The sequence below is a fragment of the Rana temporaria genome, chromosome 3, assembly GCF_905171775.1.
Source record: "Rana temporaria chromosome 3, aRanTem1.1, whole genome shotgun sequence".
NCBI lineage: Eukaryota > Metazoa > Chordata > Amphibia > Anura > Ranidae > Rana > Rana temporaria.
Window position 1 is genome coordinate 119,787,838 of NC_053491.1, and position 27,530 is coordinate 119,815,367.

Sequence of the window (27,530 nt, forward strand, 5' to 3'; positions counted from 1 at the left end):
CCAACCTCGCCAAGGGAGGTACACTTGACTGTACAATATTAGTTCACCTCTTCAGTCCACAAGGGTGCAAGTATATTTTTATTTACAACTCCTTTAATCTTAAGCTTCCCATCTTATTGAAAGATGGGAAACACCACAGGACACTGAAGGTCAAACTAAAATCCTGATACTCCTAGATGAAACGGAGGCCTGCAGAAGGTGGCTATGAAGCATGACTATTCTGATCAGAGAGGCATCTGTAGGATCTTCCCAAGAAGGCTGTTGATAAGTTTACCAGGCAAAAAGGGAGAACCATTCCCCTGGTAAAAGGGTCTCATGAAGTCCTCTTGACATAATGAGTAAAGAGTACCAGGAGGCTAGGATGTTTCACCTGCTGGCAATCAAGGGAGGCACAGGTGAAACGGCGATGACCTCTACCTACCATGCAAGATCACACAAACCTCTCTTCTCGGGGGAAGATGCTGCTGGTCCTAATCCTCTCCTGTGGCAAGGGCACTACAAAACCTACATGGTATCCAATAGAGTGACAACTTAGCCAAGATGGGGTCCCCCATTGTAGAGAGAACTATCTTTTCAGAGGGATCAGACAGTAGTCTCAGGGATGGAGGTTGTAGTAGAAAGTGGAATGCCCCAGTAATGGGAGGAAAAGTCTTCCCCAGTTACCAAAAGAAACTGCATGACAGTGCCAGGAACGACCTAATCTGCTGAGAAAAGACCATGGGCCTTTTTAAAAGCCAAACCCACAATGGCTGGGAAGGGGCTGAAGAGAGCCAGGAAGAAAAGGTGAAGAGGCCATCCTGAGAAGAGGGGTGTGGGGGAGTCTCGAAGAAAGAAAGAGGATAAACTCCCTACTTGATGACAAAGGAGCTGGATCATACCGAGTGACTCTTCTGGACATGAAATAGATTTTTTTGGAGATATAGGACTTTAGAGGTGCACCATATAAAGATTCACTCAAGATTGATATAAAAATATATAAAAAATATTTAAAAAAACAATATCATAAAAAGTAATGAATACAAACATCCTATTGTTCACAATGAATTGCTGTAATCACATACATAATTTTCATTACATCCACTTTTTGCAACATGTTTTGCCTTTAAACGGCTTCTTCAGGAAAGGACACAAGGACTCATTTATTAAAGCGTTTGTACAGGAAAAAAAATGTTTTGTTTAAACTAACAAACATGTGATACTTGCCTCCACTGTGCAGTTCGTTTTGCACAGAGTGGCCCCAATCCACGTCATCTGGGGTCCCTTGGCGGCTGTCTCGGTCCTCCCCGCAATTAGTAACCACAGTCATGCGAGAGCTTGCATGGTGGTCACTAATTGCAAACGCGCTCCCGTGATACAGCGAGCGGCCATAGCCGCTCGCTGTATCACTCTGCCCCGCCCCTCGGCGCGCTGCGTCACTGGATGTGATTGACAGTAGTGCCAGCGGAGGTTCACCCTAAAAAACATCTATATACCATTACATCCAGCATACTTCCGACATCTACAGTATGCTTCTTTTTTTTTTGCTGTACATACTGTTTTATTGTTATTTCCCCCCGGCTTCCGGGTTCTGGCTCCCGCGGGAGTGGGCGTTCCTATTCAGAGGTTAGACGATTGAAGTCTGGTGAAAAACTTCCCCTGGCGCATCACCAGTTTTCCGTAACTAGCCAACCTGCGAGTCGGCTCTGTACGGCGCCTGCGCCCGCCGTGCAGAGCTGACTGCGCAGGCGCCATATAGAGCCAACTCGCAGGTCGGCTAGTTACAAAAAACTGGTGACGGAAGTCAAAAGTATGCTGGATGTAATGGTATATAGTTGTTTTAGGGTGAACCTCCGCTTTAATGCATAGATTGCATTAAGGTGAACATTTTCATTTACAACTCCTTTAAATATGGAAGAACATTACTCAATCAGCTTTAGGTGTATATGACAAACAAAAATATAACAAAATGATAGCATTTTAACATTCTAAATATCATAGATGCATGACTGTAAATAACACAAAGCACAGATGGCCCCCAATACAAAGAAACTCCTACCTCTAGAACTGAGTATAGGAGTTAATTCACAAAGGGGAACTAAAATCCTGAAGTGCGCTTTAACCTCACAACCAGAACCAGTCCAATTGGTGCCAGATCCCCCGTATGGAGTGGTATAACACTTGTCCCAAAAAACGATTTCAAGAGTGTGACCTGCAACATACATTGGTTACATCAAATGAATGAAAAGGAGTGGGGTATAAAGCCTTGTACACACGATAGGTTAACCTATGAAGCCGACTGATGGTCCGTCATGCCTACACACCATCAGTTAAAAAAACGATTGTGTCAGAACGCGGTGACGTAAAACACAACAACGTGCTAAAAAAATTGATTCTGAGCATGCGTGGATTTTTAACAGATGGACGTGCCTACTAACGATCGTTTTTTTCCCCCATCGGTTAGGAATCCATTGGTTAATTTTAAAGCAAGTTGGCTTTTTTTTTAATCGAAGGTTAAATAACCTATGGGGCATACACACGATTGGTTTGGACCAATGAAAACGGTCCATCAGACCGTTGTCCTCTGGTTAACCTATCGTGTGTACGAAGCCTTAGGCCCCATACACACAGGAGGATTTATCCGCGGATACGGTCCAGCGGACCGTTTCCGCGGATAAATCCTCTCGAGGATTTCAGCAGATTTCTCTGCGATGGAGTGTACTCACCATCGCATTGAAATCCGCGCCGAAATCCTCTGGCGATGACGTGTCGCGCCGTCGCCGCGATTATGACGCGGCGACGCTGTCATATAAGGAATTCCACGCATGCGTCGAATCATTACGACGCATGCGGGGGATCCCTTCGGACGGATGGATCCGGTGAGTCTGTACAGACCAGCGAATCCATCTGTTGGGATGGACTCCAGCAGATGGATATGTTCTGCATGTCAGCAAATATCCGATCTGCTGGAATCCATCCCAGGGGAGATATATCCGTGGAAAAAGATCCGCTGGCGTGTACACACCATAGGATCTATCCGCTGAAACCCATTTGCTGGGATTTATCTGCGGATGGATTCTATGGTGTGTACGGGGCCTAAGAGTTCATAGCAGGTTCCAATACATGAGATCCACTCCCCTCAATCCCACCTGTTAATAAAAATACTGGGAGCTTAAACGGACGGCAAAGGGTATCTTATTGTACAAGAGGAACACCCCCATCTGAAATACCATAAAAGATATAGGTCAAGAAATGTTCCAATTCTTTCCACCACAAAAGTTTGTATTGTTCTTTTTCGTTAGATCTCACCTGTGTTAACCCCAATACTGCTTCAATGGTGCCCAGCCAAGGGTCACTGTACATTCCATATAGAAGCAGACGAGAAAAGACACAGGGGGGAAGAAAACAAATCCCCTAAGAAACGGTCTCTGAATCAAAGATATAAACCACCTCTTAGGCTCTTCTGAACATGCCGACTACAATGATCCAGAGACCCAACTCTTAACAGAAGGTCGCCTGAGAATTCCATAAAGGCCAATGCTCTGAGAAGCAGCAGGTATTCCAGTAGTGATGCCAGGTCCCTATGTGAGCAGGGAACAGTAATGCTGCGTATACACGGTAGGACATTCCCGACATAAAAAAAAAACTTGGATTTTTTTTCCCCGACGAATGTTGGCTCAAACTTGTCTTGCATACACATGGTCACACAAATGTTGTCGGAAATTGCGAACGTCAAGAACGCGGTGATGTACAACACTACGACGAGCCGAGAAAAATTAAGTTCAATGATTCCGAGCATGCGTAGGATTTGTGTGTTGAATTGTGATTGTACACACAGCCGGCATTTCCAACAACGTTTGTTGTCGGAAAATTTGAGAACCATTCCTACAGCAAATGTCTGATGGAGCATACACACGGTCGGATTTTGCGACAACAAGCTCACATCGAACATTTGTTGTTGGACCGTGTGTACGCGGCATTAGAGCTTAAAAAAAAAAAAAAAAAAAATCGATCATGTAGGTTAAGAGAGGTCACTATCCCTATGCAAGAGTTCTGTAAAACACTGACGAGTTCCTGATCTTGTTGGTGTTTTGCATGCTGACAGTGCGGCTCCGTCCTGTACACTTTAGGAGTGTGTTAAGCGATACCATTTTGCTTCAAAGTGAGTGCATTTTCTGTATATATATATATATATATATATATATATATATATATATACACACACACACACACACACACACACACACACACACACACACACACACATACATATATATTATATATATCTATATCTATCTATACATCTCTTCCTTGTGTCTGAACTCGGTTGTCTGATACATTCCTGGGTGGCTGGATATCCTTGAATGTAATCAGCCAGCGTACAGCCTGGTCCCAGATATAGACTTAAGACAGTTGTTTTGAGGGTCAAACTCCAAAAAGGTGATAAGAGTGCCCAAAGGGGTTGTTGAAGGATCAACTTCAAATATTTTATAATTCAAAATGTAGTTTGCTTTTAACATTTGAGTGCATGGACTTGAATGAACAAAAATTACATACAAATTTGTCCGTTTAGGAAAAATTTTCCATCCAGTTTTCTTGTCAGTCCAGTAGAAAACAAATGTTGATTTGACCCAACTAACAATCAGAAAATTGAACAAAAGTACATTCTTAAAATGAAAAACTTTAAAACGAATCCCAATAGTGTATAGCCAAGCTTTACACACACACACAAAACACAATATTTTGCCTTGCACCAACACCAAATAGCAAGTACAGGTTGATGAAAGGAAATTTTGACATAGTCAATGACAAAACAGACCACACTCCTTCCAAAAGTTTTGCAAGCCGTAGAACACCATGTCACAGTACTACTTGGAACAAGATCCTCTGGTCTGATAAGCTGACACCAGGCACGAAAATCTCTCAGATGTCATTTGATTGCAACCTCAGATCCTTTAGAGGCAGGAAGTAAAGATGGCCATAGATTAGCCCTTCTTGTTTAATCAGTCAGCAGATACAGGAATCCTCCCCATTGAGACATTGGGGGAGATTCACTAAAGCTGGTACACTCAAATCTGGTGCAGCTGAGACTAGTAACCAATCAACTGCACCAGTTTTAGTAACCACCCCCCATTGTGTTCTTATAGCGGGTATTCTGTCAGAATACACTGATCAGCGGTTGACTGAGAAGCTTTTTCTCAACAGGCCGTTCGACGTCTGAGAGGGAAAAATGTGTTCAGCCCCATATGAAACAACACTTGCTTCTTACCAGGGTAAAATAGATACACTGTAAAAAAAAAAAAAAATCATAATAGTGATGAGGTTGTTCTATTGTAATGCTTTTATAAATGTAATTCATAAAGTTATAGTTTAAAGTCAATCCAGTAAGTAATGTGACAGTTAGAGCTGGTTTACACAGGGGCAACACGATTCTGTGCGCGACTTTGCGAGGCGACCTCAGCGTGACTTAAGCGTGAACCACAGCGCAACTTGATGTCACCTCCAGGACAGGGGACTTTGCGAGTGGCCAAAGAGTAATCGGCTCTGTGGGGAGGGAGGGGTTTGCCAAGAAAGTTGCTTCAGTTAAGACCGGGGATCCGACTTGGAGGCAACTTCCATTGAAATCAATGGGTACAAGTCACCTAGAAGTCGGATTGAAGTAGTACAGGAACCTTTTCTGAAGTCGGAGTGACTTCAGTAGTGTACATTAAGACGGCTTCATTCATTTCAATGTAATTTGACATGTCGGGCAACTTAAAGTCGGATCCCAAGCCGCCCCTGTGTAAACCGGCTCTAAGGCAAGGTCTATAACAGCGGTCACCAACCTGTGATCCATAGACCATTTTGGTGGTCCCAAAGGGTTCTGCCACAAATAAACATTGTGGCAGATGTATACCACCCAATGAGATTTCCAGTGTTGATCTCAATGTGCACCTGCCATTCTCACACTCGACCTATGTGAAGCTGACCCTTGATGTGCTTTGTGCTAGTCAAAGAAGCAGGATGAAGAGCAGCAAAATAAATGTCTCCACACATTTTAAATGAAACAATGCAGGTTTTAATTTCCTTAAAACACTCTACTGCTGTTCATCCCCAACCCCTGAAACCGCTTTCACCAGCTGACTTCTCAAAATTTGAGCTTAGATTATGTCACCTGCCTTTGTTTTCCACGCATTGCTTTAGAGCAGTGGTCTCAAAGTACCGGCCCGCGGGCCATTTGCGGCCCGCGGACCAGTTATAAATGGCCCTCAGGCAGGGTGGAAGTGAGGGGAGCAAAAAAAAAAAAAAAAAAAAAAATTTTTTTTTTTTTTTTTTTTGAGCTGGAGCCATCTGGTGGTGAGCCGTTGGTATTACAAGTTATTACCACCAGATGTGAGCTGGCGCCATCTGGTGGTGGCCGTTGGTATTACAAGTTAAGCATTACAAGGTAAACAGCAATTCTAATGTCATTTTACACTATTTTCACTGCCATATTCTTCCCTCTAAAGAAAACCCCCAAACATTATATATATTTTTTATCCTAACACCCTAGAGAATAAAATAGCGATCGTTGCAATACTTTCTGCTACGCCGTATTTGCGCAGCGGTCTTACAAGCGCACTTTTTTGGGAAAAAACCTTAGTTAGACTTACCGGTAACGGTATTTCTATGAGTCTTTCAGGACAGCACCTGGAGAGAGCGCAGCTCCACCCACTTCCCAGGAAACACTGCAGTCAATGCTATAAATTCCGCCCCCTTCCACCATGGCCTCAGTTGTTCACGAGTACCTCCGGCCACGCTGAAATTAGATAAGCAGAACATAGAAACTACACACATTAGCATATATATATATATTATCTTTAATCATAAAAGGGCGGGTTATCGGTGCTGTCCTGAAAGACTCATAGAAATACCGTTACCGGTAAGTCTAACTAAGGTTTTCTCACCTCGTCTTTCAGGACAGCACCTGGAGATGATAACCGAGTACTTACTCTAGGGTGGGACCACCGCTTGCAGGACCTTCCTGCCAAAAGACTGCTCTGACACAGAGAGCAAATCCATCCTATAATGACGAGCGAAGGTGGAAAAGCTCGTCCACGTTGCCGCTTTACAGATGTGTTCTGGTGAAGCTCCAGCCCGTTCTGCCCAGGAAGTTGCCACCGCCCTAGTAGAATGGGCCATAACTCCCGGAGGGGGATCCAAACCTTTAGCTTTGTATGCCTCATGGATAGCCATGCGCAACCATCTAGCCAGCGTACTTTTGGAAGCCCCATGCCCCTTGCGGGAACCTGAAAACAGAACGAAAAGCGAATTCGCCTTTCTGAACTCGCTAGAGACCTCTAGATAGCGTCTAATGCATCTCCTGACATCCAAGGAATGGAATTCCCTCTCCTTCGGACAAGAAGGAGTTGGACAAAATGTAGGTAACACTATTTCCTGCGTCCTATGAAATACTGACACTACCTTCGGAAGAAAACTCGGATCAGTTCTTAATACTACCCTATCAGGGAAGATTGACAAAAAAGGCTCCAAAACGGAAAGCGCCTGAAGCTCGCTAATCCTCCTTGCTGAGGTGACCGCCACCAAAAGCACCAATTTTAAAGTTAGAGACTTTACAGAGGCGTCTACCAGTGGTTCGAAGGGTTTTTGAGTCAAACCCCCCAGGACCACTGATAAATCCCACTTGGGGAAAAATTTAAACGGGGAAGGCCTAGCCCTGGCTAAGGCCTTAAAAAATCTGATGACATAAGGCTCTAGAGATAAACGTCTCTCTAGAAACACTGACAAAGCCGCCACCTGCGCTTTCAAGGTGCTGGCTGCCAGACCCTTATCCATACCGTCTTGTAAAAACTCCAAGACGGAACAAGTATTCAAAGGAGAATAATTTTTAACTTCACACCAAGAATTGAAAACCTTCCAAGTCTTGAAATAGATGGCCCTAGTGACCTCTTTCCTACTACTAAGTAGCGTGTCTACCAAACGTTTGGATAGACCCTTCCTGCTAAGAATTAGCTCTTCAGTAACCAGGCCGTGAGCCTTAACCGACTCACGTCTGGATGCAGTAGAGGGCCCTGAAAAAGTAGATCTCTTCTGACTGGTAGAACCCAGGGGTCTTCTACCGCCAGTTCCAACAGACTCGAAAACCAAGGCCTCTTGGGCCAGTATGGGGCTATCAGGATCAGAGTAGTCTTCTCCTCCTGAAGCTTCCGTAACACTAAGGGAATGATCTGAACCGGGGGGAAGGCATAGCACAGGCGGAAGGGCCAGCGTTGAACTAACGCATCTAGACCCTCTGCCTGGTCCATTCTGTTTAGAGAAAAATAAACCGGAACCTTGGCATTGGACTGGGCCGCGAACAGGTCTATCTGAGGAGTTCCCCACTTGTTTACTAGCTCTTGGAAGACCTCCGGGCATAAACACCACTCCGATTCCAGAACCCTCGTCCGACTTAAAAAGTCTGCCAGCATGTTTAGGCTGCCTTTTAGGTGTACTGCCGATAGGGAAGCCAAATTCACCTCTGCCCAGGACAGAGTCTGTAAGGCCAGACTGAGGAGTACTCTGCTTCTCGTGCCCCCCTGTCTGGAAACATACGCCACTGCTGTGGCGTTGTCTGACAGAATCTGGACATGCTGGTCCAGAATCAGCTCCTGGAAGGCCCTTAGCCCTAACCAAATGGCCCTGAGTTCCCTCCAATTGGAGGACCTTCTGGACTCTTCCCTCGTCCAGGATCCCTGTGCCATCTGCCCGTTCAGGTGAGCACCCCATCCCCACGAACTCGCGTCCGTAGTTAGGACCTTTGTAGTGAGGAAGGACCAAGACAGACCTAGGCGCAGATTTGCCTGGCTTCTCCACCACCAAAGTTTCCTCTTCACTGAAGACGGAACTCTGAATCTCTTCTCTAGGGATTCCCCATGGGTCCAATTCTGAAGGATCACCTGTTGTAGGCCCCTTGAATGGAGACGAGCCCACTGCACCGCCGGAATGGAGGCCGTGAGTAAGCCCATTGTGGACATGGCTGAGCGCACAGAAATCGGCACATTCGTCTGAATTGCCTTCACCGCAGCCTGAACTTTCTCTATCTTTTCTTCTGGTAGAAAGATTTTCCCCTGAACAGAGTCTATAACGTATCCTAGAAAGACTATCCTCTGGGAGGGCACTAGACTTGACTTTTCTTTGTTCAGGATCCAACCGAGCCCTTCCAAATGAGCCTGGGTCCTCCTCAGGTCCAGGAGAAGCTGCTCCTCCGACTTGGCGAACAGCAGGAGGTCGTCCAAGTATGGAATTATGGAAATCCCCCTGAGCCTTAGGGGTGCCAAGGCCTCTGCCACCACCTTTGAAAAGACTCTGGGAGAGGAGGAAAGGCCGAATGGGAGGGCTCTGAATTGAAAATGTCTCACTCCGCTCTCTGTTCTGATGGCTAGACGCAGATAGCGCTGGGAGGAAGTCCTGATCGGGACGTGCAAATAAGCATCCCTTAAATCTATTGAAGCTAGAAAGCACCCCAGGGGAAGAAGCTTTCTCACCGAGTATATAGAGTCCATGCGGAATCTCTTGTACCGGATAGCTAGATTCAGGACCTTCAGGTTTAAAATTAACCTGAATTTGCCCGACGGCTTCTTTACAAGGAATATATGGGAATAACAGCCCTCCCCCTGGTCTCTCTGGGGAACTGGCGTAATCACCCTCTGTTGGAGAAAATCCTCCACTAATGTCAGCATAGCCTGAGACTTCTCTTGCTCCCTGGGCAATTGGGTCACATAAAACCGCGACGGTGGTTTTCCCGAAAACTCCAGTGCGTATCCCTCTGCAATCAGTTTGAGCACATACGGACTGGACGTCGCCTCTGCCCACTGTGGAAGGAAGGCTTGGAGCCGACCACCCACAGCTGGGAGACCGTCACTGGGGCTTAGCAGGTTGGCTGGGGGAGCGAAACAACACCCCAGGCTTCCCGCGGCCCCTCTGGGACCGCCAGGGTCTACCACCCTGACCTCTTTGTGCCTCCTTAGGACCCTTGGCTTGGAAAAAAGGACGAAAATTTTTCTTGGGCCCCGAATCTACCTTCTTTAAAGGAAGAGCCTTCTTTCTATCCGCCGTCCTATCCAGGACGGTGTCTAGTCCTGTGCCAAAAACCAAGTCTCCTTCAAAAGGTAACCCACACAGTTTCAGCTTAGAGGCTGTGTCCCCCTGCCAGGTCTTAACCCATAAGGCCCTTCTGGTTGAATTTATCAACGCCGAGGATCTGGCGGAGAGCTTCACGGATTCAGCCGAAGCATCCGCTATATAGCCTACCGCTTTCATAAGGACTGGAAAGGACTCCAAAAGCTCTCTACGAGAGGTACCGGCCTCGATATGACCTTTGAGCTGATCCAGCCAATGCTCAAGGTTTCTGGCCACCACAGTGGATGCCATAGCTGGTTTAAGATTAATCAAGGAGGTATCCCAGGCTTTTTTGAGCAGGCTATCTGCTCTTTTATCCAGGGGATCCTTAAGGGCACCTGTATCCTCAAAAGCTAGGTCCGTATTGCGGGAAACTTTTGAGAATGCTGCATCCAGTTTAGGCCTTTTATTCCAGGCCTGCGTTGGATCCTCATCGAAAGGAAATCTCCTTTTCAGAGATTTAGAAAAGAAGGGTGCCTTCTCTGGGTCCTTCCATTCTCTTTTAATTGTCTCAGACAATACTTTATGTACCGGGAAGGTACGATGTTTTACCTCATCCAAACCCTGGTACATCCTGTCATGCAATGACAGCTGAGTCGCATCTTCTTTAATGTTTAGGGTAGAATGAATTGTCCTTAATAGGTCATCAACCTCCTCTAAGGACAGTTTATAGCGTGAGGAAGAAGTATCCCTTTCTTCTTCATCCTCCGCCTCTGATCCTGAAATAGCATTTTCAGGTTCCTCCTCCTCGGACTCACTGTCTAACCTTCTAGATGTGGAGGGGGTACTGGCCCTGGCCTTAGATCCTTTAGTCGGACCCTTGTCCAGAAAGGAGCGAAAAGACTGGAAAGTCTGGTGCAACTCCTCCCTAAATGAAGAGAGCAACTCCCCCGTTCCCTTGACGGTGGTCTGCTCAGAGGCCGAACTAGTAGAGGCTTCCCCCCTGACAATCTCCGCAATACAAGTTTTGCATAAAGGTTTGGTCCAGTTCCCTTTAAGGGAAGCTTTACAAGTAGCACACCGCTTCTTGGAAGGAGGAGGTTCTACCACTTTAAGTTTTTCTTTAACTTTCTGAAACGACACAAAGGACAACAACGCTATGTTTAACCTTTGTACGCCAGCCAACAAAACACACAAGTGCACACAGCTAGTGAACAAATAAAAAACCAGCACCCATCACCACTGTACCAAAAAACTACACGCACCCACAGAAGTGACTAGGGTGAGTGAGGCAGGCTCCCCTCCCCCGAAGGGGCAGAAAAGAGGGACATAACAACACCCTGGTACATTGACCCTCGCTGGGTCTCCTACCTGGGCCGGGCTGGTGCTTGTGGCTCCTGCTCCCGCCACCTCCGCTGCGTCTTCTGGCTCCATGGTCCCAGAACGCTGCGGGCGTGCGACAGCTCTTTTAAATCTCCCGGGTTCCTCTCGCCGCTGCGAGACCCGGAAATAGCACCGCCGAGGCTCACTCCCCCTCTTGCGTTCCAGGCGGCCGGAACCGGAAGCCGCCACGCGCCGCCGGAAGTCCCGCCTCCACCCGGAAAGGACGTCACTACGCCCTCCGCTCCGGAGCCTCGTATGCGGGAAGGACGGCACCTGACCGCCCCCCCGCAAGCTACGATGCCCGGACTAAGGGAGCGGGACCTCCAGCAGCCTCTGTCCTCGCCGGACCGAAGAGGAGAAGCACCCGACTTTCACCCGCACGTCAGGGGAGAAGTCGAGTCCGCCTCTGGAGGATCACCTCCTAACCTAAAACACCGGTATGCTTACACACAATCCACCTTCCCCGCCTGGGGAGAGAACAGCACACCCCTGGTTCCCTGCAGCGCTTCCACCATGGCCGGAGGAAACACTACATCTGAGGCCATGGTGGAAGGGGGCGGAATTTATAGCATTGACTGCGGTGTTTCCTGGGAAGTGGGTGGAGCTGCGCTCTCTCCAGGTGCTGTCCTGAAAAGACGAGGTGAGAAAATTACACTTTTATTAATTAAAAAATAAGACAACAGTAAAGTTATCCCCATTTTTTTTAATATTATGAAAGATAATGTTACGCCGAGTAAATTCATACCCAACATGTCACGCTTCAAAATTGTGTCCGCTTGTGGAATGCCGACAAACTTTTTTACCCTTTTAAAATCTTCATAGGCGACGTTTAAAAAAAACTACAGGTTGCATGTTTTAAGTTACAGAGGAGCTAGAATTATTGCTCTCACTCTACCAATCGCGGCGATACCTCACATGTGTGGTTTGAACACCGTTTACATATGCGGGCGCTGCTCACGTATGTGTTCGCTTCTGCGAGCAAGCTCGTCGGGACGGGGTGCGTTTTCTGGCTCCTAACTATTTTAGCTGGCTCCTAGATTCCAAGCAAATCTGTCAAACCCTGACTTACACCAGTGCTGGGGGTAATAATGCGCTCGCTGACACCAGTACTGTTGTTTTTGAAGTTTGAAAGTTTGCATGCGGCCCCCCATGGCATATGAAAACTTGTCTTGTGGCCCTCAGGTAATTTGAGTTTGAGACCCCTGCTTTAGAGAGTCCAATAGGAGGACACATTACAATGCTTGTGCGTCTAAAGTGCTAGTGGATTTTCTGGTTCTTAAATCCCCAAAAGGCTAGGTTAACACTATGTTGGTTTCCCTGCAGCCATGTTTGCATGGGCACATAGGCCCATTCATTGTGTTCATTGCTGTACCTACGGAAAATGCTTTCTTCCCCTCATTCCAACTCACCTTCATGAAACACTTTCCAACTAGCAACATACCCATAACGTCGCTGGACTTCAAGTGGTTATACTGGATGATGCCTGCATCCCCCCCCTTTTTTTTTAGAACCGTCAGTTAGCTCCCTTGTAAAAACAATCCTAGCTGCTAAATAGCATCTGAATTGCTTTTAAAAGCAGCGGGAGGGGGGGGGGTCGGTCCCCCCTCCTCCTCCTCCCCTTCTTCACAGTTCTCTCAGGCTCTCCCGTCCCTCCAGTAGACCTGAGCTACTAGTCGGTGTGACCAGCCAGCACGCCCACAGCTTGCCAGACAGGCGAACAAAGCTGGGATCGACTTTGAATGGCTCTGCACCATAGTAACCCAGAAGCAACGACCTCACATCACTTCCAGTTTACCCAGACATAGCAACAGTGTAAAAATAAAATGTATGAAAAAATATATATATTCCGGCTCCCCACCTTTGTTTGCAAAGGCAAATGCGCACATCGGTCCCGCACACATGCAAACAGCGATCTTTCTACGTATCACCACAAACAGAATACAAGCAGTAACTAGACCGCCTCTGTAAAGGCTTTTAAATCATCATCTATGGATAGTCAACATTAAAGTTGGATACACAGTATACCATTTTCTTTAGATTTATTTTACCTTTAGAGCTCAGTTATCAAAACCATATTATGAGGTATGACCATTTCTGGCTACCTGACAGTGCCAGGACAGTGATGCACACCAGGTGCCAGCTTGCATACTAGTACAGGGCAGCAGCCGGGGCTGGCTTGAAGCAGCCTTTTGGTTTTGCCTTTGTTCTGGGGGCCAGTGGAAACCTAGGAGAATGCAGATCATGGTCATGAGGGATACCAGAGCTGATGACAGTACAGTGGAGCCCCATTTGCATAACCAGCAGAAAGCTGTGCTGAAAATACACAGAAGCCTCCTGCAGCCAACATGTTTGGATGAACTGCAGCACACATGGTAGGCTGGCAGGGAAGCATGCAATCTATTGTAGGGGCATGTGTGGGGTTTTGGGTATGCACTTTAGCATTCTTATCCAGGGCTTTTATCTATTGTGGAGCTGAACACTGTCCTCATCCTAAAATGTTTTCTCTGCCGTCTGCCCAGCGATTACTTTTTTCATTGATACCCAATTCAAAATTGCTCACTGCAAGTCTGTATTCATCGCTGTACAATAATGTCTGCTCCAGGGACTTAGGGCCCTTTCACACGGGGCGGATCAGTAATGATCCACCTCCGTGTGTCCGTCAAGCTCAGCGGGGATCCTCCGTAAAATCCCAGCTGAGCCGTCGGCTGACAGGGCGGTCCCCGCACACTGTGTAGGCACCGCCCTGTCTTTCCTCCGCTCCGCTCGGATGAACTCGGACTGTATGTCAGTGTTCACCCGATCCGCCAGACGGAAGAAAAATAGGATTTTCTTCCGTCCGAAAAAAATCGGATCATTGTGGAGGCGGGTGATTACAGGTGTCAGCGGATGGTCATCCACTGACACCCGCAATCACATAGGGACCAATGTATGTCCCGTTTTCATCCACAACGGATGGATGAAAATGCGGACATACGGTCCGCACATCTGAAAGGGGCTTAAAGCCTCATGCACACTGGACTTTGCTTCCTGGTAGCAGTTTTGGCAGAAAAAATACTGACACGTGTTCAGATGTGCCAGGCATTTGGGCATCAATTAATTTCACTGGCCATTGAAATTAATGAACGCTCAAGCACTAAACCCGCCAATGCGCATTTGGGTGCATCAAGCGTTTTTTGTTTTTTTTTTCTGCCAAAACCATGGACACATAGGCCAACATGCAGGGGCATTCAGCAGCAGTTAAAAAAAAAAAAAAAAAGAAGGGGACTTCCAGTGTGCACGAGGCCTAAAAAAAGGAAAATTAAAAATAAAGTAGAGAACTGGACTTGTAACTATGAGGAACCAATCAGATTTTACTGTATTTTTCAGGAAGCCAATACGATTTTGATCGGTTGCTGTGGGTTTCGACTGCAATAGTATGTCATTTCTTTTTTTCAGCTTTAATGGATCAGTCCTGCAGCTTCTTATGAGAATAGGTTACAAATTTAAAGTGCATCTACAGCCTAAACTTTTTCTTTTTGATCGTTATGGACGGAGAAGGGAAGGTTTAGAGTTGGCATCAGATCGATTGCAATCTACCAGTCGATCGCAGCCATGTCAGAGCTTGGAAGAATCTCCTGGGCCCTGGTCTCCCTAGATTTAAGAACTATTGTTTTAGATGATTGGTTCAGAAGAAGATCTAGTTGAACTACATTTTACAACTGTGATGCCTGCCAGATATAGTCACCATAAAGAGGTTGTATAACTTATCAAGGAGATTTTTCCACCTGCAATAAATAGGGGCAGAGTGCATACAATGTGCATAGTGCAAGTCTGCAAACAGTTCCCCTTATACATACCAGAGAACAAGTGTGAAAAGGTACAAGTGTAGGATTCATAAAGACAGCTGACCAACACTTTGGTGCCGAACAATGCCTTTTGCAGCATGATGGAGCACATTGCCATAAGGCAAAAGTGATAACCAAGTGGCTTTGGGAACAAAACATTGAAAATTTGGGTCCCGGGTTTTGCACAGAGAAGCCCAGATCCTCCTTTTCTGGGGTCCCCCGATGGCACTCCTGGCTCCTCCCCTTCATTGAGTGCCACATTCCATGGGGAACTTGTGCTGGTGTGCTCCCAAGTACTGTTGCTGTACAGTGACAGACCGTAGTACTTAGCCCCGTGTCACTGCATTTGATTGACAGCAGGGGGAGGCAACGGCTCCTGCTGCTATCAATCTAGCCAATGAGGACCCAAGACAAAGGCCGGAGCTGCTCTACTCTACCCTATCACTGGAACGATCAGGTTCAGGCAGGGCCGTTTGAAGGAATTTGGGGGCACCAAGCAAAATAGACATGGAGGCCCCCAACCCCCCGCGCACACACGCAAAGCCTACAGGAACCACAGCATAGCGATACAGTTTAGGTTCACCCACACGTTATATAAATAAAAAATGTTTACAGTGCAAATACTGCTGTTGCATATAATGTGCATAAAATTTGAACATTTTCAACAATTGAACATTTGCAAAAAATACCACTGTACCATAAAATCAATTAATATACATACAAAAAGTGCACAATAACTAAATCCAACATACTTATTACTCCCCCTCCCACCCCACAGCAGGTGCCCCCATCAGAGTCCCCCCCCCCCCCCCACAGCAGGTGTCCCCATCAGAGTCTCCCCCACAGCAAGTGGTGTCCCCATCAGAGTCCCCCCCGCACAGCAAGTGGTGTCCCCATCAGAGTCCCCCCCCCCACAGCAAGTGGTGTCCCCATCAGAGTCCCCCCCCCCCACAGCAAGTGGTGTCCCCATCAGAGTCCCCCCCCCCACAGCAAGTGGTGTCCCCATCAGAGTTGGGGGATGAGTGGCTGTGCTGGTGGGGGGTAGGAATGAGTGTCAGTGGTGGGGGGTAGGAATTTTTTTCACCTTAATGCATAGAGTGTATCAAGGTGAAAAACCTTGAGACTTTACAACTCCTTTGATCCCATTGAGATCTTGTGGTGAATCCTCATGAGGCAGGTGGAAAAAAAAAAACACACAAATTCTTACCAACTCCAAGCATTGATTATGCAAGAATGGGCTGCCATCAGACATGATATGGCTCAGAAAGTGATTGACAGCATGCCAGGGCAAATTGCAGAGAAAATATTGATTCTTTGCATAAACTAAGTGGTTGTAAAGTCAGAAGGATTTTTATCTAAATGCATTCTATGCATGAAGATAGAAAAAAAAACTGTGCATCAGTTCCCCTCATAATTACCTAAGCCCCATCTAGATCCAGCAATGTGGCGGCTGCCTGGGACTCAGCTCATTGGCTTCCACTGCTGTCAAAGTCAGTCAGTCAGCCAACGAGAAGAGAAAGGGGCGGGGCTGAATGGACACACTGAGCTGTGACTCGGCTCGGGTGCTCCCATAGCAAGCTGCATGCAGTGGGGACACTCAGCAGGGAGGAAGGGGCCAGGAGCACAGAATAGGGACCTGAGAAGAGGAGGATCCAGGCTGCTCTGTGCAAAACCATTTCACAGGGCAGGTAGGTATAACAATGTTTTTGCTTTTTGTTTTTTTTAGTTAGTTAAAAATAACAAAAAGACTTTACCATCAGTTTAAAGTGGATGTTAGCCCGATTCATGAAATTTGAGCTGGGCACATATCTGTAGCGTTTTCTTATCCCTCCCCAAAGCAATGAATCCCGTGGCCTTCTCCTGCTCCGTAGCACTGTCAGCCTAATAACTTCCAACAAGCAGATTGCTAGAAATAGATTAGCAGAAAGCTTGCCTTCTCATAGCAGAGCTCTGCACATTACTTCCTTCTTTTTTCCAATGTGGAGGGGGGGGGGAAGGGGTGCCCTTCCTCCAATCAGCTATCTTGGCTGTATGCCAAGAATCCACCCCCAGTGCTGAACAAGAAGAGAAAATCTCTAACATGATGTTCACTTTCTAAAGAATATAGAAAGCCGAAGACAGAAGATATAAAACTTCTATGTGCAGCAGCCCCCCTAATATTTACCTGAGCCCCCACTCTGTCCAGCGATGTACACAAATGTCACAGCCATCTAGGACTCTACCTCCTGATTAGATTTGTGTTTGAAAACCTGCTCCGCAAATATCGTGTGAGATAAAACACCCAACATTTTATTCCCCAGGGCCTCCGTGCGATAGATATACATTATCTTTGGGGGTTCCCAAGTCATTTTGTAGAAGAAAAAAAAAAAAAAGTACATATAAAGGATTTTGCCCGTGTTGAAGAGGTTAGAAAAATTGCTTATACACTGCACACCGTCATGACAAGCGTCCATAAAAGTTGGGTGTAGGGTACCCACAGAAATGGGGTGCAGGGTGTAACGTGCACACAGAAGTAGGGTGTAACGTGTGTGCGCGCGCACACACAGGGTTATGATGTAACATGCACACACAAAAGTGGGGTGTACACACACAAAAGTGGGGGGTGTAATGTGCGCATACACAGAAAGTAACGTGCACACACAGAAGTGGGGTCTACACAGAAATGCGCACAGGAGTGGGGGTGCAACATGCACACACATAAGTGGGGGTGTAACGTGCACATACATAAGTGGGGGTGTAACGTGCACATACATAAGTGGGGGTGTAACGTGCACATACATAAGTGGGGGTGTAACGTGCACATACATAAGTGGGGGTGCACACAGGAGAGGGGTGTATGATGCAACGTGCACACAAACAAAAGGGGGGGTATAACGCATGCACACACAGAAGTGGGGGTGTAACATGCACACACACACACGTGGGGGTGTACACAGAAATGCACACACACACACGTGGGGGTGTACACAGAAATGCGCACACACACACAAGTGGGGGTGTACACAGAAATGCGCGCACACACACACACAAGTGGGGTGTACACAGAAACGCGCACACACACACAAGTGGGGGTGTACACAGAAACGCACACACACAAGTGGGGGTGTACACAGAAACGCGCACACACACACACAAGTGGGGGTGTACACAGAAATGCACACACACACAAGTGGGGGTGTACACAGAAATGCACACACACACAAGTGGGGGTGTACACAGAAATGCACACACACAAGTGGGGGTGTACACATAAGTGCGCACACACAAGTGGGGGTGTAACACGCACACACACACACACGAGTGGGGGGTGTAACGTGCACACACACGAGTGGGGGGTGCAACAAGCACACACACACGAGTGGGGGTGTAACGAGCACGCACACACGAGTGGGGGTGTAACGAGCACGCACACACGAGTGGGGGTGTAACGAGCACGCACACACACGAGTGGGGGTGTAACGTGCGCGCACACACACACGAGTGGGGTGTATGATGTAACGTGTACACACACAGAAGTGGGGTGTATGATGTAACGTGCACACACAAAAGCAGGGTGTACACAGAAATGCTCACACAGAAGTGGGGTGTATGATGTAATGTGGGGGTGTATGATGTAATGTGCGCACACACAGAAGTGGGGTGTATGATGTAACGTGCAAACACAGAAGTGGGGTGTACACAGAAATGCACACACAGAAGTGAGGGTGTAACGTGTGCACACAAAGAAGTGGGGGTGCAACATGCACACACAGAAGTGGGGGGTGTAACGTGCACACACACACGAGTGGGGTGTATGATGTAACGTGTACACACAAACAGAAGTGAGGGTGTAACGTGTGCACACAAAGAAGTGGGGGTGCAACATGCACACACAGAAGTGGGGGGTGTAACGTGCACACACACAATTGGGGGGGGGGGGCGGGTGTAACGTGCACACACAGAAGTGGGGTGTATGATGTAACGTGTGCACACAAAGTGGGGGTGCAACATGCACACACAGAATTGGGGGGGGGGTGTAACGTGCACACAGAAGTGGGGTGTATGATGTAAGGTGTACACACAGAAGTGGGTGTGTAACGTGCACACACAGAATTGGGGGGGGGGTGTAACGTGCACACACAGAATTGGGGGGGGTGTAACGTACACACACAGAAGTGGGGTGTACACAGAAGGGGGGGTGCAGTGTGAAAGGAGCCCGATGACTTCCTCCTATACGAACAGCCGGATTCCTAGCCCTTCTATACAGTGCCCCCGCTATATTGTCACATCTAGTGACCTGCTCGTAACAGCAGACAGACATGGAGGAGTCACATGTGGAGACTCCACTAATCAGTGCCGCCCACCCCGAACTCCAATCCTCGCACACCTCGCTCCCCTCTTACCTGCGCTCAACTTCCCATCATACTACCAATACCAACTCCAGCGCGCTCCCGCGACTACAGTAAGGTTTCCTTATGTGTGCGTGCCTGAGGGGGAACAGCACAGAAACATGGAATAAGACAACCGGGCGGCCATCTTTCTTTCTGGCAAAATGATATATTCTGATCATATACATACAAGATCAGCAAGTGACAGGGCGAGCAGACAACGGCGCAGGACATATCAGCACAACAAGAACTTTATTCTAAACCAAGTGATATTCCAGTCATGAGGGAAAGGAAAGATTCACTGCATGGCCAAGGGACTTTTTAAACAAAAATTATTTCAAATAATTCACCACATGTTTTCATGGAGGCTTTGTCAGCGACCATACCTGTCCTCCTGTTCTAGACCATTCTGGCCTTGGCACAGCAGTATGGGGAAGAGCACAGAACCTTTTCGCTGCAACAAGCAGTTTTGCTTTTTTTTGCAGACATGTTTAAAAAATCTTTTTACGTCTGAAGTTTACACAAAACCAGCAAACATTCTATATTTTCTGAAAGTAGTCACCCTAGAGAATAAAATAGTGGTAGTTGCAATTTTTTATGTCACACGTTATTAACGCAAAGGTTAAAAACACACTAACATGAATATTAGGGCAAACAAATGCAATAAACTACCCAAATTTGGTAAAATTTAAGTGACGAGGTTGCACAGAGTAAATAGACACCCAACATGTCAAACCGTAACCTCCTCGCACCCAAGCTATAGCCGAAAGATGGCTACAACGGGGGCCTAAATTGCCTGGAGGGCTTCCATGTACGTCTTCCCGTGCATGAGCTGCCTGGGCGCCCCCTGCGGGCCACACGCTCTGTGATCAGCGAGTCCATAAGCCTCGGCTGATCACAGATCGGAGTAAGGGTCCGATCCTGGCCCCTTGCCTTGTGATCAGGTGTTAGCCAATGACAGCTGATCAAGTGATGGTAGACAAAAGCCAGTAATCAGCTTTTTTTTCCTCACGCTGACAGTGTGAGGGGAAAAAAAAAGCAGATTACCGGCTTGTGTAAACGGGACATCGGTCCTGCACACAGAGAGCCACTGCTGCCTCATCAGTGCCACCTACCAGTGTCCATAAATACTGCTAAGCAATGCCACCTATCAGTGCCCACCAGTGCTTTTATTCAGTGCCACCTATCAGTGCTGTCTATCAGTGTCACCTATCAATGCCCATCAGTACCCTTCAGTGCCACCTATCAATGCAGCCTTATCAGTGCCTCCTGATCAGTGCCGCCTCATCAATGCCACCCATCAGTGCAGCCTCATCTGCGCACATCAACGAAGAAGAACAATTACCAGTTTGCAAACGTTTTAAAAGCCCCCTATAGGTATCAGTTTAGTGTTATGGAGGAGGTCTGGTGGTAGAAAATTTGCTCTCATTTCAGCATGCCCAGCGATATGTAACATGCGAATCGCATTTGACGTATTCACATGTAGGTGCCCCTGATGTGTACGTTTACGTTCATGTGTGTGTGTGTATATTTGGGTTGGGGGGCATCCACGTTTTTTTGGGGGGTTTATGGGTGTAACTTTATTTTTTTACTTAACTTATTTTTTTCACCACATAGGGGGACGCCTGAATGCTTTCGCCTGACAGGTAAGAGTCTGCCTGTTAGTTTCACACACAATCCCGGTGGCTGCAGGAACCGGATTGTGTGTGAACCCCCCCCCCCCCCCCACTGTCAGGTCCGTATCATGTACGTACCTGGCAGCGAATAGCAAACCCTCAGCCTTGTTTCCCAGGAAAAAAAAATCTGTAAATCTGATCTCCAGGTTTACCATTTGATCTCTGGAAGGTTTTACCCCCTTCAGCACTGTGCTACTTACCTGCCAATTGCACAGTCATGCAACACTGTACCCAAATGAGATTTATATAATTTTTTTCATACAATTAGAACTTTCTTTTGGTGGCATTTGATGATTACTATTGGATTTTTTTTTCTTTTTTCTTACAAAAAACGAAAAAAAGAGCGGCCATTTTGAAAATGTCTTCATAAATTTAGGCCAAAATGTATTCTGCTACATGTCCTTGGTAAAAACCAAACTGCGTTTTTGGGGACACTATCGGTATACTATTGGAGACACTAGTATAGATCTGATCGTGATCGAGATACTGATCCATACAGACACTATACTAGTAATGGCAGTGATCAGTGACTTATAATGTGACTGTGATAGTGTGGTGGGAAATCTAGTACTAACTGACACTGGCTTTGAAGGATACTGACTAACTGATACTGACGTTACTAGTGACAGTAATAAGGTGATCAGTGATAATACTGTACACTATACTAATGAAACTAGCTAGAAAGGGGTTAAAGGGTTACTAACAGGGCCGGCCTTAGGTGTTCAGGCGCCCTGTGCGAGCTAATTCTGTGGCCTCGCCTCTCGCCCCCAAGACATTGTGCAATTTGCCGCCCCCCCTGAAAGTGCCGTCTGGTACATTGGTACTATCGGGTCCCATGTGATCATGTGAGCAACTGACTGCGACTTACATTCTGCGAGCTGTGATGGCCGCACGGCACCCCTGTTGCCCATGGCGCCCTGTGCGGCCGCACAGCTCGCACACCCCAAAGGCCGGCCCTGGTTACTAAACCCAGGACCCTGCATTCACTATATCTGGTCTCCCACAGTACACAGAACATGGAAATGCTATTTTAGTAAATAAAAACTACTAAATACCTTTTTTCATCAGCAGTTAGAGCAGTCTTGTAACTTCTAGCAGCTTCTGGTTAACGCTTGAAGGAGTTTTCATTCTACTTCATTCTACATTCTCCTGCCAGGAAATGCCAGTAACAGGAAATGGTTGCCATTAAAAAAAAAAAAAAAAATGGTTGTGACCATCGGCTCGTTACTGTGCATGCACAGTTTTGGTCCGGAGCTAGCCAAGACCATCCGAGTGCCTGCTAAAGCATGTTTGGGCGGCATTGGTGGAGGCTGGGTCTGGCAGAGGGAGCCGAGTGGAGTGGCCGGAGCCTTTTGTGCAGGTCTGTGACAGTAGCAAGGCAAGCCGGGAGTGGAAAGAAACTGGCACTGTGACTTAGGAGGGAACGTGTCATGTTGGTGAGGTGTCCATCATCTATGCCACAGGTGTCAAACACAAGGCCCGCGGGCCGAATCCGGCCTTCCAGGCCATTTCATGTGGCCCTCGCACCTTTCCTGCTGCTGCAGGAGATCTCCAGCCCTTCTCCAGGCCCTTACTTTCTTACTTCCGATGGTGGGGTGGCTCTTAACATCTAATGTAAGAGGAGGGAATGCGATGGACATCTAATCTTACAGTATAGAATAATTGGATCTAAGGTCCTCGAACCAGGGAACCAAGAGGAGGAGGGGACCAAATAGGACTATTACGGTACTGATACAAAGGTAAGAAGTGGAGGTAAATATTTAAAACAAGAAATACATTTTATTTAAACACAGACAAAAGATAATACAAAATTAAAATGGTGATAACCATCTACAACACCAAAATAGAGGTTCTCGGGGGGGGGGGGGGGGGACAGCACGATGGGTTGAAGGTTATGCCAGTCTCAACTAGTTTCGTAGTGTGTACCGCTTCATCAGGAGCAAATCTAAAAGATCCCGCCAGAGGAGGACAGTAGGCGCAACCAAACAGGGTCCCGTACAGTAGCCAGGGGGACACATGTGTGGAAAGACCTACCTGTCTTGATAGCAATGGTAGCACATGTTGGAGTACATGTGTTTAAATAAAATGTATTTCTTGTTTTAAATATTTACCTCCACTTCTTACCTTTGTATCAGTACCATAATAGTCCTATTTGGCCCCCTCCTCCTCTTGGTTCTCTGATTCAGAGACCTTAGATCCAATTATTCTAATCTCAAGGATGATCGTACCTTTTACTATAGTATTTACATATCCCACTCAGGAGGCGCTCATTCATATCTAATCTTACAGATTAGATAGCATTAGCATTTATTCAATTTTTAGATCTTGGGGTGAATAGTTCAATCTATTTTTAGATCTTGGGGTCAAGAGTTCAATCTATTTTTAGATCTTGGGGGTCAAGAGGTCAATCTATTTTTAGATCTTGGGGTCAAGAGGTCAATCTATTTTTAGATCTTGGGGGTCAAGAGGTCAATCTATTTTTAGATCTTGGGGTCAAGAGGTCAATCTATTTTTAGATCTTGGGGTCAAGAGGTCAATCTACTTTTAGATCTTGGGGTCAAGAGGTCAATCTATTTTTGGATCTTGGGGGTCAAGAGGTCAATTTTTAGATCTTGGGGTCAAGAATTCAATCTATTATTAGATTTTGTGGGGTCAAGAGGTCAATCTTTTTTTTTTTTAGATCTTGGGGTCAAGAATTTAATCTATTATTAGCTTTTGAAGGTCAAGAGGTCAATCTATTTTTAGATCTTGGGATCAAGCGTTCAATCTGTTTTTAGATCTTGGTGTCAAGAGTTCAATTAAGTCAAGTTTTCTGTAGATAAAAGGTTAAATAATGTCCTTGCTATAGGTGTAGGCCATTTACATGCCTCCTAAAGCCCGATTGAAAAACTCCCAGAGATTGCATCATCCCGTTCTTGCCATGTTGCTAGGACATCACAGATTTTACTGTTGCCCCTTACCATCAAAGGAGTGAGCTTTTTTTTTTTTTCTCCGATTCAAACCCCTCACATGCTCTTGTTCTCCCGTGACACAGTAGCTCCCGTGAGTTTGAGAGCTGTCTCTTATGATGGAGGTGAAGAGCAACAACTGGGAGTCTCTTAACAAAATCCTAGCAATAAGGCAGGAGAGGGTTATTTCATCTCTGCCAGCAGTTTTCTTGCTGTTTCTTGCCGAGAAAACCGTGATGTGTACGAGGCTTTAGAGTCAATTTCATGTGCGTCAAAAATAAAATAAGAAAACCGTTTTTTTTGCCTTAATATCTACCTTACATCATGTCGCCAATTGCATATTGTACTTGTTTGTGCCCTAAATACTGACATTTGCACCTAAAACTGTAGTTTTGTAACTTTTGGAAATTCCAGTAAAAACATGGCCGTACCAGTACATTTTTGGTGTTGTGTCAATAAAATTTAAATCTGGTAGGTTGGCAACACTTAAAAAAAAAAAAAAAAAATGTATTGCTTCACGCCAAGTACATTTTTCGTTTTACATACATTCTCTGTTCCCATTGTGTACTTGGTAGTGGGGTATGCCTTTATTAATATTTTTTGTATAAGCTTAGTTGTGACCCTTTCAACTTGTATTGCCTTCACAACTCTATTTCCTGTAAAATAGACAGCATAGAAAATACTCTAGCTTTTAATATTTTTTTTTTTTATATTTTAAAGACCTTTTGTATATAAATAATAATAATAATAATAATAAATAGGACAACACAAAAGTCAGCACTGCCTCCAGTAGCAGCAGGTGTAATTTATTAAAATAAACATTTAAAAACAATAAAACATTCACAAAATAAGGTTTCTCTTCCTACAGGCCTGCTTCCATAACAGGACATTTTACATCATGGAAACGCACTTGATTTTACCTACCAAGTCACTACTTTGGACATGCCCTGGCACAGCAAATGATGACTGTGATCCCAAATATTTTTTCTCATGAGTTTTACACATAAAAAAAAGTCAGAGAGTTCAGAAACTAGCATGTATTTTAGGTCTGAAGTACCGCTTGTAACCAACATGCAGGTTTATAAATTCCATGAAAAAAAAGGCACATTCCTCATGTTTGTAAACTAATTCAGGCTACATTTATGGCCTATTCACACTAGGCACTGTATGTGAAGCGCACAGGAGCGCTTCACATGCAGTTCTGTGCAGCACGGTTTCAGCCCCATTCATTTTGAACATGCTGAAATCGTACCACACCTTACATGCTGCGCTACTTTTTGAACTTGTACTTTTGTACCATGCAAACCAATGTGGGCAGGTGCGGGAAACGCAATGCGTTTGGGCTGTCGTTGACTTGAACTGACCATTGCAGAAGATCACAAAGGCATTGGGATCAGAATGTGGTGCGGGAACGCACGTCTCCCGCACTGCATTATAGTGTGGACTGGCCCTTATACCCAAATGTTTCAGTGTACGGTGTCTAGTTTACTTCATCTTGTGTGTTTTTCAGGAAATCACATGTGCCATAGGGATAAATGATAGCACGCTAGCCCTTAGATCACACCTGAGCAACTTGGTGTGCATTTCCCAAAGAACGACAACACTCATCATGAAGATTCTTATTATATACAATGGTGCCCGTTCATACCTTTGCATTGTGCTGCTACTTCTAATATGGAAAAGTTTTTTTAAAGAATCGCGCATTTTTGGCCCTATAGACTTTAACTAGGTTGCCTGAAAAGGCACAACACAAGAGTTTTAGCATTTAGCACCTAACACCTGTAAACAAAATGAAGCATTCAGGAGTGTCCACACAGGATGTAAATGCTTTATTCCACCTGGCAAAAAAGCCCATAAGAACCCCCCGTGATGTCCATTACAAGAACTGTAGCAAGTGGCAGAGGGCCTGGGAAGACATTGGCATAGCAGGCATGGTTCAAGCGCTCAGATAGCACAAGACACCACACAGAAAAACCTTAAAAATGTGCATTCGGACGTGCAAAATAAAATGCTTCAAAATCACCTAAAACCATTCAAGTGTGAATGGAGGGCTAAAATGCTCTGCATGAAAAATACAGAACTGTGAATATTGACAAAGTTGCAAAAATGATGCTACAAATAAGTTAAGGCTACCATTGTAACTTAAATATTTCCACAAAAATTATGACCTGGAAGTGAATGAATGAATAAAAAAAGTACCTTGTATAATAAAATAAGTATGTAGTGTAGAAACATGAAAGAAATACAAAAATCAAGTCCCCTACTCATCAAAAACTAAAATAACATTGTAGTATATGAAGAGAACAAGATGAAAATTCATCCAAAATCAATGTCAACAATTCTTTTTAATAAGGGTGACATCATATGGGAACTTGTATTTTTTTTCCCCTCTCTCCATCATGTGTTACAATGTGATCCACCATGAGTTTAAAAAGCAATGTGCTCAACGACCATTCAGTCAACTTGCTTGATATTTGTATGCAGCTGGTTGTAAGGTATTGGCACATTTCAAAGATGATCATACAGGACTACTGAACATAGGCCATCTTTATTCAAAGATCCTGTTAATTAAGAAATCCTTCAATTAAGTTTATTCAACAAAAGCAACAAGCATGTGCAAAGTGAAGCGAGTCAAAGACAATCTGGTTTCACCACTGTTGCCGATTACCGATTGGTTGATATGGATACTGAACTCTGCACATCCCATTTGCACCTATTTACAGAACACTACTGTATGTTCTAATGCTGAGCCACCATGCTAAACAGTATTAAATGGCAAAAAAAAAAAAAAAAGGTGCATTGCACACTCGGAGTGTAGACCTATATTACACGAGTTTCCTCTTTAATACATAAACTACCCATAGGAAATATATTTTAAGATACATCATAGTAAATTACACAAGGTCCAATTCATAAAACCTTAAGTAAAGTTATGTGTTGCACATGACACAGCATCCACATTTTAATTCATCATGTTTCACTTCTCTAGTGCAGTTTAAGGGCCTATTCACACCAGCATGTACACTTTATGCTCTGTATAAAGCATACCTATTGATGTGCGCTGTGAATAGGTGGTGCAATTTTATTGCTACTTTTTTTTTTTACTTGTTTAAATGTCACAAAATAAAAGGTCATTCATTTCTACACACTGTGGCATTTTGTGATGTGGAATAAAGCAAGGCATACATACCGTATATACTCGAGTATAAGCCGACCCGAATATAAGCCGAGGCCCCTAATTTTACCACAAAAAAATGGGAAAACTTATTGACGAGTATA

General features: G+C 45.6%; 1 protein-coding gene across 1 annotated transcript in view; it reads right to left on the reverse strand.

Annotated features, from left to right (window-relative positions):
• The window catches only part of MEST, a 72,159-nt gene extending 52,400 nt beyond the window's left edge, over positions 1-19,759 (reverse strand). Inside the window, exon 1 of the mRNA XM_040343329.1 lies at positions 19,643-19,759. The gene's annotated coding sequence lies outside the window, so the exon portion shown is untranslated. The remainder of the gene's footprint in view (positions 1-19,642) is intronic.
• Between the last annotated feature and the right edge of the window lie 7,771 nt (positions 19,760-27,530).